The 11524-nt window shown below is 41.2% G+C and overlaps 1 non-coding gene across 1 annotated transcript; it reads left to right on the forward strand.

The window, feature by feature from the left end:
* Window positions 1–1207: 1207 nt before the first annotated feature.
* Window positions 1208–1314, forward strand: LOC122701220. The gene has a single exon (XR_006343041.1). It is a non-coding gene; the product is annotated as a U6 spliceosomal RNA (small nuclear RNA).
* The last annotated feature ends 10210 nt before the right edge of the window (window positions 1315–11524 follow it).

An 11524-nucleotide genomic window follows, 5' to 3' on the forward strand; every position in this document is an offset into this window, starting at 1 on the left:
GGTCTTATCATGTTCCTGCCAGCCTGAAGCAGTTGGTTTCATAGAATGATGAAATGGTGTTTCGAAGACTCAGTTGAAACACCAGCTAGTTGGAAATACTTTGCAGAACTGGGGCCAGGGTCTCTAGAAGGCTGTCTATGCTCTGAATCAGCATCCAATATCTGGTGGTGAATCTTTCAAGATTCACAGGTCTGGTAATCAAGGAGTGGAAATGGAAGTAGTATCATTCACTAGTACCCTGAAAGTGAAAAGTGAAAGTCGATTAGTGCTGTCCGACTCTTTGTGATTCCAAGGACTGTACAGTCCATGGAATTCTCCAGGCCAGGGTACTGGAGTGAGCCATATTTCCCTTCTCCAGGGGATCTTCCCAACCCAGGTCTCCCACATTGCGAGAGGATTCTTTACCAGAATCCTTGCAGAACTCTTGCTGAGCCACAAGGGAAGCCCAAGAATACTGGAGTGGGTAGGTAGCCTATCCCTTCTCCAGCGGATCTTTCTAACCCAGGAATTGAACCAGGGTCTCCTGCATTGCAGGTGGATTCTTTACCAACTGAGCTATAGTGACCCACTACTAGTATTTTTTTCTTGTTTCTGTAACTTTATGCTCTGCTGGCCTACTGATCTTAGTTCCAAAGGGAAGGATGCTTCCACCAACAAGAGTCCATTGAATTGGGATTTATGACTATCATCTGATTACACTGGGCTTCTCATTTCTTTGAATCAACAGGGAAAGAAAAGAGTTACTTTGTTCACTAGGGTAATTGATCATGACTACCACAGGAAAAGGGCTTCCCTGATAGCTCAGTTGGTGAAGAATCTGCCTGCAGTGTAGGAGACCCCATATCGATTCCTGGGTCAGGAAGACCTGCTGGAGAAGGGATAGGCTACCTACTCCAGTGTTCTTGGGCTTCCCTTTTGGCTCAGCTGGTAAAAAATTTGCCTGCAATGCAGGAGACCTGGATTGCCTGGGTTCAATCACTGAGTTGGGAAGATCCCCTGAGAAGGGAAAGGCTACCCACCCCAGTATTCTGGCCTGAAGAATACCATGGGATAGCAAAGAGTTGGACATGACTGAGTGACTTTCACTTCACCACAGGAAAACTGGAGTACTACTCTACAATGTGTGGATCACAATAAACTGTGGAAAATTCTGAAAGAGATGAGCATACCAGACCATCTGGCCTGCCTCTTAAGAAACCTATATGCAGTGCTCGCTTCGGCAGCACATATACTAAAATTGGAACGATACAGAGAAGATTAGCATGGCCCCTGCGCAAGGATGACACGCAAATTCGTGAAGCGTTCCATATTTTTTTAAAAAAAATAAAAAAGAAAAAGAAAAAAAAAAAAAAAAAAAAAAGAAACCTATATGCAGGTCAGGAAGCTACAGTTAGAACTGGACATGGAAAAACAGACTGGTTCCAAATAGGAAAAGGAGTACATCAAGGGTGTATATTGTCACCCTGTTTATTTAACTTATATGCAGAGTACATCATGAGAAACGCTGGGCTAGATGAAGCACAAACTGGAATCAAGATTCCGAGGAGAAATATCAATAACCTCAGATATGCAGATGACACCACCCTTCTGGCAGAAAGTGAAGAGGAACTAAAAAGCCTCTTGATGAAAGTGAAAGAGGAGAGTGAAAAAGTTGGCTTAAAGCTCAACATTCAGAAAACTAAGATCATGGCATCTGGTCCCATCACTTCATGGGAAATAGATGGGGAAACAGTGGAAACAGTGGCTGACTTTATTTTTTTGGGCTCCAAAATCACTGCAGATGGTGATTGAAGCCATGAAATTAAAAGATGCTTACTCCTTGGAAGCAAAGTTATGACCAACCTAGATAGCATATTAAAAAGCAGAGATATTACTTTGCCAACAAAAGTCCGTCTACTCAAGGCTATGGTTTTTCTAGTGGTCATGTATGGATGTGAGAGTTGGATTGTGAAGAAAGCTAAGCGCCGAAGAATTGATGCTTTTGAACTGTGGTGTTGGAGAAGACTCTTGAGAGTCCCTTGGACTGCAAGGAGATCCAGTCAGTTCATCTTAAAGCAGATCAGTCCTGGGTGTTCATTGGAAGGACTGATGCTGAAGCTGAAACTCCAATACTTTTGCCACCTCATGTGAAGAGTTGACTCATTGGAAAAGACCTTGAGGCTGGGAGGGAATGGGGGGCAGGAGGAGAAGGGGATGACAGAGGATGAGATGGCTGGATGGCATCACCGACTCGATGGACATGTGTTTGAGCAAACTCTGGGAATTTGTGATGGACAGGGGGGCCTGGTGGGCTGTGATTCTTGGGGTCAGAAAGAGTCGGACACGACTGAGCAACTGAACTGAACTGAACTCTACAATGGAAGTAAGAAAGAATAAGTCTGGAATACAGGAGATCCTTTAGAGTATCTCTTGGTAATACCATGAACTTGTGAATAAAAGCAGTGAAAAACTACAACTCAATTCAGGCAAGATTATTAATGTCCTAGATCCTTCAGGTATGAATTTTTGGGTCATCACACTGAGAGAAAATTACAATGAGAAGAAGTACTTGCAAGAGGCAAAGGGAATACAGATTGGGTAGTGGAAGGTGGTTATAAATAGTATTTATAACCACATGATCAGTTATAGAAATGAGGACTGTGATTTTCATGAGGATTTCTTTCTTATTTTGTTGTAAATTTGTCTATATACACACACAGAATAAGCACATACATTTGTCTTCTTCCTCTTTAAAATCTCTTTATCATTTAACAAATACTATGATACAAATGTATGCACCTTGTATCATAATGTGTAAGTTTTATTAGTTTTACATCATAGTATTTAAGTTACGAGATATCAAGGAGAAACTAAACATTCCCTAAGTGCTTTATCTCCTCTTATGAGGAAAAGTTCAGTGTGTTTTCAGTTGTGTTCAGGATACCTGGATCATGTTCAGTGGAGGTATGATGACCATGCTTTTGTCTTTATTCAAAGACTAAATGCGGCTTAAGAAGATGTGTTTAGATGCCAAGTTGACAAGGGGTGAACTTGTGATGGTTAATTTTATGGATCACCTTGGCTAGGCCACAGTACCCATATATTTGTTTAAACATTATTCTAGATACTTCTGTGGTATTTTTAGATGAGATTAATGTTTAATTCAATAGATTTTGAATAAACCTTCAAAACATGGGAGGATCTCATCCAATCACTTGAAGGTCTTAATAAAAAAAAGACGCTTCCCTGCAAGAAAAGGGAATTCTTCCAGAAGAATGAGCTTGAACTGCAACATTGACTCGTCCCTGGGCTGCAGTCTGTCTGCCTAATCTGCAAATCTGGGACTTGCCAAATCTCCACACTTACATGAGCCAATTCCCTAAAATAAAAATTTCTCTCTATATATACATACTTCCTGTTCTGTTTCTATGGAGAACCCTGACAACTTAAAAACCAATAATAACAATCTGCTGTAATATAATGGAGTTCCACTAGAATTAACTAATATAGTGGAGTTCCACCAGAATTAAGTTCAATGAAGGCAGGGGTCTCTTTTTATTATTATTATTTAATTTTTTTTGAATGAAAGATTCTTTCAATTCTACAGTGCTTTAAAACTTTCAAAAGTTTCTCACACGTGATTTTGTATAATCCCTTAATGTTGTTGCCCAGTCACTCGGTTGTGTCTGACTCTTTGCGAACCCATGGACTACAGCACACCAGGCTTCCCTGTCCTTTACCATCTCCTGGAGCTTTCTAGCCCCCTTATAAATCCCCTTTCCCTGATGGCTCAGTGGTAAAGAATCCACCTGCCAAAGCGGGAGATCCAAGTTTGATCCCTAGGTCAGGAAGTTCTCCTTGAGAAGGAAATGGCAACCCCCTCCAGTATTCTTGCTGGGAAATCCCATGGACAAAGGAGTCTAACGGCTACAGTCCATCCTGCAGTGGCAAAAGAGTCGGACACTACTGAGTGACTAAGGAACAATAACAACAGCCCTTAGATCGCCGCTGCCCCTTCCCTCTTCCTGCTGATAGCCAGCCACTAGTTTGTTCTCTACATCTGTGTCTGCTTCTGTTTTATTCACTAGTTTGCTGTATTTTTTAGATTACACATACAAGTGATATACAGTATTTGTTTTTCTCTGTCTGATTTATTTCACCTAGCATGATGCTCTCCAGGTCTGTCCATGTTGCTTCAAATGTCAAAATTTTATTCGTTTTATAACTGGGTAGTATTCCGTGTGTGTGTGTGTATGTGTGTGTACACACACACAAACATACATCCCACCTATTCTTTATCATTCTTCTGTCGATGGTCACTTTTGTTGCTTCCTTACCTTGGCAATTGTAGAAATGCTGCTATGAACATTGCGGTGCACTCATCTTTCCAGATTAATGTTTCTGTTTTTGCTGGCTATATAATTAAGAATGGAAGTGCTGGGTCATATGGTAGTTCTATTTTTAAATTTTTTGAGAAACTTTGATACTGTTTTCCAGGGGCTTCCCAGGTGATGCTAGTGGTATAGAACTTGCCTGTCAGTGCTGGAGATGTAAGAGACATGGGAGTGATCACTGGGTTGGGAAGATCCCCTGGAGAAGGAAATGGCAACCCACTCCAGTATTTTTGCCTGGAGAATCTCATGGACCACGGAGCCTGGTGGGCTACATCCGTATGGTCACAAAGAGTCAGACACGACTGAAGTGACTTAGCCTACTGTTTTCCACAGTGGCTGTACATTAAAGTGTTTATTTACACTTTACCAACAGTGTAGGAGGGTTCCCTTTTCTCCACATCCTTGCCAACATTTGTGATCTGTGCTCTTTTTGATGATAGTCATTCTGAAGGGTGTGAGGTGGTATCTCATTGTGGTTTTGATTTGCATTTTCCTGATGATTAGTGATGTTGAGCATCTTCTCATGTGCCTGTTGGCTGTCTGCATTTCCTCTTTGGAAGAATGTCCATTTAGTTCTTCTCCCCATTTTTCAATCAAGTTGTTTGTTTTTTGATGTTGAATTCTATTAGCTATTTACATTAATATATATGGGATGTTAATCCTTTAACATTCATGTTATCTGAAAATACCTCTTATTCAGTAGGTTGTCTGTCATTTTTTCAGTGGTTTCTTTTGCTGTGCAAAAGGTTGTTACTTTAAGGTCCGATTTGTTTAGTTTTGTTTTTGTTTCCATTACTGTAGGAGATAGAGCCAAAAAATTATTGCTACAATTTATGTCAAGGAATTTTTTGCCTATGTTTTCCTCTAGGAGTTTTATAGTATTTGGTCTTACATTTAGGTCTTTAATACATTTTAAGTTTGTTTGTATGTGGTGTTAGTGCTTAGTCACTCAGCCATGTCCAACTCTTCATGACCTCTTGGACTGCAGCCCACTAGGCTCCTCTGTCCATGGGGAATCTCCAGGCAAGAATACTGGAGGGGGTTGCCATGCCCTTCTCCAGGGGATCTTCCCAACCTAAGTATCAAACCCAGGGCTCCCACATTGCAGGTGGATTCTTTACTGACTGAGCCACCAGGGAAGCCCATGTGGTGTTAGAGAATATTTTAATTTCATTCTGTTACAAATAGCTGTCCTGTTTTCTGAGCACCATTTATTGAAAAGACTGTCTTTTCTCCATTGTATATTCTTGCCTCCTTTGTTTTAGATTAATTGACCACAAGTGAGTGGGTTTATTTCTGGGCTTTTATCCTATTGCATTGAATTTTGTGTCTATTTTTGTGCCAGGACCATACTGTTTCAGTTACTGTAGCTTTGTAATATAGTTTAAAGTGAGCACATGTGATTTCTCTAGCTCTGCTTTTCTTTCTCAAGATTGTTGTGCTATTTGGGGTCTTTTGTGTTTTCATACAAGTTGTGAAATTATTTCTTCTGTGAAATTGTGAAATTTTGTTCTGTGAAAAAAGCCATAGGTATTTTCATAGGGATTACATTGAATCTATAGATTGCCTTGGATACTATGGTCATTTTAACAATATTGATCCTTCCAATCCAAGAGTGTGATATGTCTTTCCATCTGTTATTGACATCTTCAATTTTTCATCAACATTTTTCAGTTTTGAAAGTACAGCTCTTTTGCCTCCTTTGGTAGGTTCACTCCTAGGTATTTTTTTCTTTTTGATGCAGTGGTAAATAGAATTGGTTCCTTATTTTTTTCTTTGTGATATTTCATTGTTAGTGTATAAAAATGGAGCATATTTCTGTATATTGTTTTTTGTGTCCTGCAAATTTACCAAATTTGTTGATGAGCTCTGGTAGTTTTCTGGGCTTTCCAGGTGGCATCATGGTAAAGAATCTGCCTGCCAATGCAGGAGACCTGGGTCCAATTCCTGGGTCAGGCAGATCCCCTGAAGTAGGAAATGACAGCTCCTTCAGTATTCTTGCCTGGAAAATTCCATGGACTGAGGGGCCTGGTGGGCTACAGTGCACGGGGTCACAAAGAGTCAGGTACAACAGCACACACCATCTGCACACACACATGGCACAGTAGTTTTCTGGTGGTATCTTTAGAATTTTCTATGTATTGTATCATGTCATCTGCAAAGAGTGACAGTTTTACTTTTTCCTTTTCAAATTGAATTACTTTTATTTCTTTTTCTTCTCTGATTTCTGTGGCAAGGAATTATAAAACTATGTTGAATAAAAGTGGTGAAAGTGGACATTCTTCTCTCATTCCTGATCTTAGAGGAAATGCTTTCAGCTTTTCACCATTGAGTATGATGTTAGCTATGAGTTTTTAACATACAGCCTTTATTATGTTGCAATATATGCCCTCTATGCCCACATACTGGGAAATCTTTATCATAAATGAATGCTGAACTTTATCAAAAGCTTCTTCTGTACCTACTGAAATGATCATTGTTCTTTATTCTTCAGTTTACTAGTATGGTAGTCACATCAATTGATTTGTGGATGTTGATATTGCATCTCAAGGCAGGGGTTTCTTGATCTCTGCTCTCTCTACCACTCAAAATATTGCCCAGGAAGTCAATATATACTGTTTAATGAATGAATGATAAGTTTTCAGAGGGATAATCATTTGGTAAATGAAAAACCACAAAGTTTATGAAGGGATTAATCAAACCTGTTAAATACTTAAGAGTTTGGATTTGATGATGATTGATAGTCATTGATCGAGAATGGTAGGTCTTAGAGGAATAGTAGAGACAGAAGGCAGTTTAACATTGATTAAGGACTCAGTTGAGAAACTGATACAAATGTATATCTTTGAAAGAATTTAATAATAGTGGTTCTTTCTCTGTATATGTATGTATCTCTCTTTATCTCACATACAAATATGCATACATGAAGTAACAGGTGGGCCATAGCAAATTTTCTTAAAAATCAAGGGAGTTCAGTAGACAAAGATTAAAGACTGTAGGGGAAAAATGATTCACACTTGTTAGGAATACTTAATAAGATGAGCTTTAAAATATAGGTTTAATCACTAGCTAGCTGTGCGAACTTTGGCAAGTCCGTTTGCCGTGCTGAGACTCTGCTTATTCATCCATAGAATAAATATAATGATGTCTACCTCATAGGATATAACTGGAGACTAAAACACAGAGGAGTTCCCAGAATGTTTAATTGGTGAGTGTAGCAGTTTTAAAACTTGGCCATAAATTCGCTTAACACTCCTTGAGATGTTCTACCCACTTGAATCGGGTTTGAACAATAGGGTGTCAAAACTGGTCATGTGCTATTTCTGACATGGTCAAAAAATGCTAGACAGCGTCTGCCTTGCGCTGATGCAATACCGAACCATCATGTAAGACATATGACTACCCTGAGTCTACCCGTTATGCTGGAGAAGGCCATGTCACTCCAGTGACAGCACTTGCTAAGTCCAGTCTATGCCATGATGGGCTCAGATGGAGCTCGGTGAAGGTGGCAGGGAGCTGTCATAACCCCAATCTTCTCTGTTCTGCGTCAAGGGCCTTTCATGGGGCTGAGGAAAGAGGAAAATTGTAAATGTTTTAGATTTAGACCACTACTGTTGGGCACAGGAGAGGGAACTGCCTAAGCAGAGGCAAAGAAATTGCTGAACAACACTGCATTATGTGTCCACAAGGAATTGGAGATGGAGAATCTGTCACGGCAGCAAACTGTCACTTCCCTCTAGGGTGATATCAACCGAATACAGACTCTGCAGAGGAAATGCTTGTGCTTGGTTGAAGGTTAGATAGTCGCAGGGTCAGTGTGCTGGAAGTATGTGGTAAGACAGGAGAAATGAAAAGAAATTCAAGTTTCTGTCTACTTCATGCCAGGCACTCAATACGTATTGACATACGAGTCAAGGATGCTGGGCAGGTAAGGTCTAGATTAGTGAGGGTGAACTCCCTCAGTCTAGGGAAGGAAGGTTTGAATGAGAACAGAGAGCAATTGTAGGAGAGTGAGGCGGTGAGAGATCCTGACAAGTGGGAGACTGTGGTGAGACAGTGAGATTCTAAAGTTTAAAATATCAAAGAAATAATATATCTTCTTGGTGACAAGGTCTTGAAAGTTGAGAAGCTGTCTTCAATGAACTAAAGGAAATGGTAGACAAAAGGGATTCAAAGAACAGGGAGGCTAGACATTATATTTGTCCCATCCTTCTGGACCTTCAATCTGCCTGACATAATGATAAGATGATTGCTATGGACTAACTATCTGTGTCACCTCAAAATCCACACGTTGACATCCTAAGCACATTGATGGTATTAGGAGGCTCAGCCTTTGATAGGCAAGTGATTAGGTCACGAGAATGGCATTCTCGTGAATGGGATTTTTGCTTTCATAAGAAGAGATCTGAGGGAGCTTGCTCCCCCCCATCTCTGCTTTCCATCATATGAGCATGCCAGAAACAAAATTCTGCAATTCCTGGTGAGGATGCTCTTCCTCAACAGACAATACATGTGCCAACATCTGTATCTTGGAGTTTTGTGACTCTAGAACTGTGAGAAATGTTTATTATTTAAGCTTCCCAATGTATGGTATATTTGTTACAGCAGCCTCAGCTGACTTAAGACCGTGACTTTTAGGGTAAGACTTTAAGAATGAATAGGATGCTTCCATATATTTTTTTAAAAGAGTGAGGAAGGATATAATAGTCACAGGGAACAGATTCAATAGAAAATCTGAGATAAGAGCCAAACTAAGTGCTTCCATGGTGGCTCAGATAGTAAAGAATCTGCCTGCAATGCAGGAGAATCCAGTTCCATCTACCCCTGGATTGGGAAGATCCCCTGAAGAAGAGAATGGGAATCCACTGCAGTATTCTTGTCTGGGAAATCCCAAGGACAGAGGAGCCTGGTGGGCTACAGCCCATGGGGTTGCAAAGAGTTAAACATGGCTGAGCAGCTGACACTTTGAGCCAAACTAGCCCAGCTATTGCCTTAGATAGTGGCAACAGGAAGTGCTGGCACTGGGGTAAGTGGGATTAAGCTATATACGAGGCAGAAGACCCCTCTGAGTGTCAGCTTCTCAATGAATTCAGTAATATTAGATGTTTGAAAATGATCATTTCTGTTTCTGACATTAAAATAACTCACTTAGTTGTGACTGTAAACACATTGGTTCTAAAAATACACCCTAAGTATGTGGAAAGCTATTGAAAGTCTATAACCCCTGTAGTATAACTATGTTCTAAATTCTGATGCTCACACACACATAGAGGGCAAAAGAAATCCTGACTTCTAGCCAAATAACATTACCAGTGAAACTTGAACGAACGTGCTTAATTGAGATTTTAGGAGCCATCAGACAGCTGGACAAAGGTTGTGCTTTTCCCCCTACCCAACCAAGAACGTGAACAACGGGCTTTATGAGTTCATCATTCATAGTGCATTGTACTGTCAGTCTGAAAAATAACAGTTCAGCTAGAATCGCTCTGTAGAATGAAGAGCCCCGAAGGCAATGCGTGTGGAAATCCTACCACTAATTACTGCCTGTGCTGAACACGCTCATCAAGCAAGCCCAAGCCCCACATGCTGCTTTAGGCTCAGGAGGGCGCTGTGATTCTGAGCACAGAGGGCAGACAGCGAGCTCCCAGTGACCAAAGGGAATGTCAGTTAACATGGATCACAAGAGAGAATTGCCTAAAGTGGCTGTTCTCGGGCTGCTGCTCAGCGGAGCAATTCAGTAAAGCAGACAGGAGCCATGCTTCCGGCATCGCTTGCCTCGATCCCAGATAAGCCAGCTGCCGAGTCTCTCTGAGGTCTGGCCTGCATCGCTGCCTTCTTCTTCGCTGTTTCTACAGTCACTGCTTTAATTAAATTCATCAGCCCTCATCAAGGCTGTGTGATGTTCTGATAGATCTTCTCCTTCCCTCCAGATACTCTACTCACTTTTAAAAAGTATGTTTCTCAAATGCAATGTTGATTATTTAATTTATTTAAAGGTGAGATTGCTATTTAGCTGGAGAATCCTTCTCTGGGTCCAAGGATGTGACTAGATTGTGTCCAAGGGGACATGAATTGATGAGTGCATGTTCCAGTCTATGGGCTTGGAAAGGGCTATGTCTTCGTCCACCCCTGTTACTTTTCCCTCCCAGGATGCAGATATGATCATGGGGGCTGGATCAAGCATTTTAGGACACCTGTTCAGGATGCCAGAGCAACAAGATCCAAGAGGCCTGGAACTCCAAAAGCCCTACGCCGCTCTGTCAGCACTGGGTTTCTTACGCTCGGATAGCTGTGTGAGAGAGAAATAAACTTTCAGATTGTTTAAGACACTATTAATTTGGCCCTTACTGTGGCAGTAAAACCTACATTCTAAGACACTTTGTTTCAAAAGCTCTCCAGGGCTTGAAGATAAGTCCCTATCTCTAGGGAGGGCATTTAGTATTCTTCCAAGTCTAAGTTCAGTCCACCTTTGCAATTTAATTCCCTACCACTTGCCTCATGGTTGTGTGTGCTCAGTCACTTCAGTCGTGTCCGACTATTTGTGACCCCGTGGACTGTAGCCCACCAGGCTCCTTTGTCCATTGGGTTATCCAGACAAGAATACTGGAGTGGGCTGCCATTTCCTTCTCCAGGGGATCCTCCCAACCCAGGGTTTCAAACCCACGTCTCTTGCATCCCCTGCATTGGCAGGCAGGTTCTTTACCAACTGTGCCACCTGGAAAGCCCATGGATACACTCCTCTAGCCAAATTAGTCCTGTCTGTCTACCACACATACCTTTATTCAGTGGTTTGACACATGTTGTTCCCTCTTTTCCCCACTTACAAAAAAGCTTCTCATTCACCTTTCAAGTTCTGAAAGTCTGTCTCCAATGTTACCACCTATGTGCTGCTTTCTTGGGCTTCTTGCAATGATTTTCTCTGGTAGATTTAATTTCTTCTTCCTCAGGGCTTCTAGAGCACCATGTGTGTGTATGTGTGTGTGTGTGTTTAAGAAGAAGCAGTCATATACTCATTTCCAATAGTTTCTTGCACTATTTGTGTTCATCTTCCTCACTAGGAATTATTCCATTACAGTGTTATTGGCCAGACCTAGACTACACCCCAGTCCTCCACCTTTAGTCTTGTCACAGGGAAAGTAAACAGTGAATGA

Source organism: Cervus elaphus, chromosome 9 (assembly GCF_910594005.1).
Source record: "Cervus elaphus chromosome 9, mCerEla1.1, whole genome shotgun sequence".
Taxonomy (NCBI): Eukaryota; Metazoa; Chordata; class Mammalia; order Artiodactyla; family Cervidae; genus Cervus; species Cervus elaphus.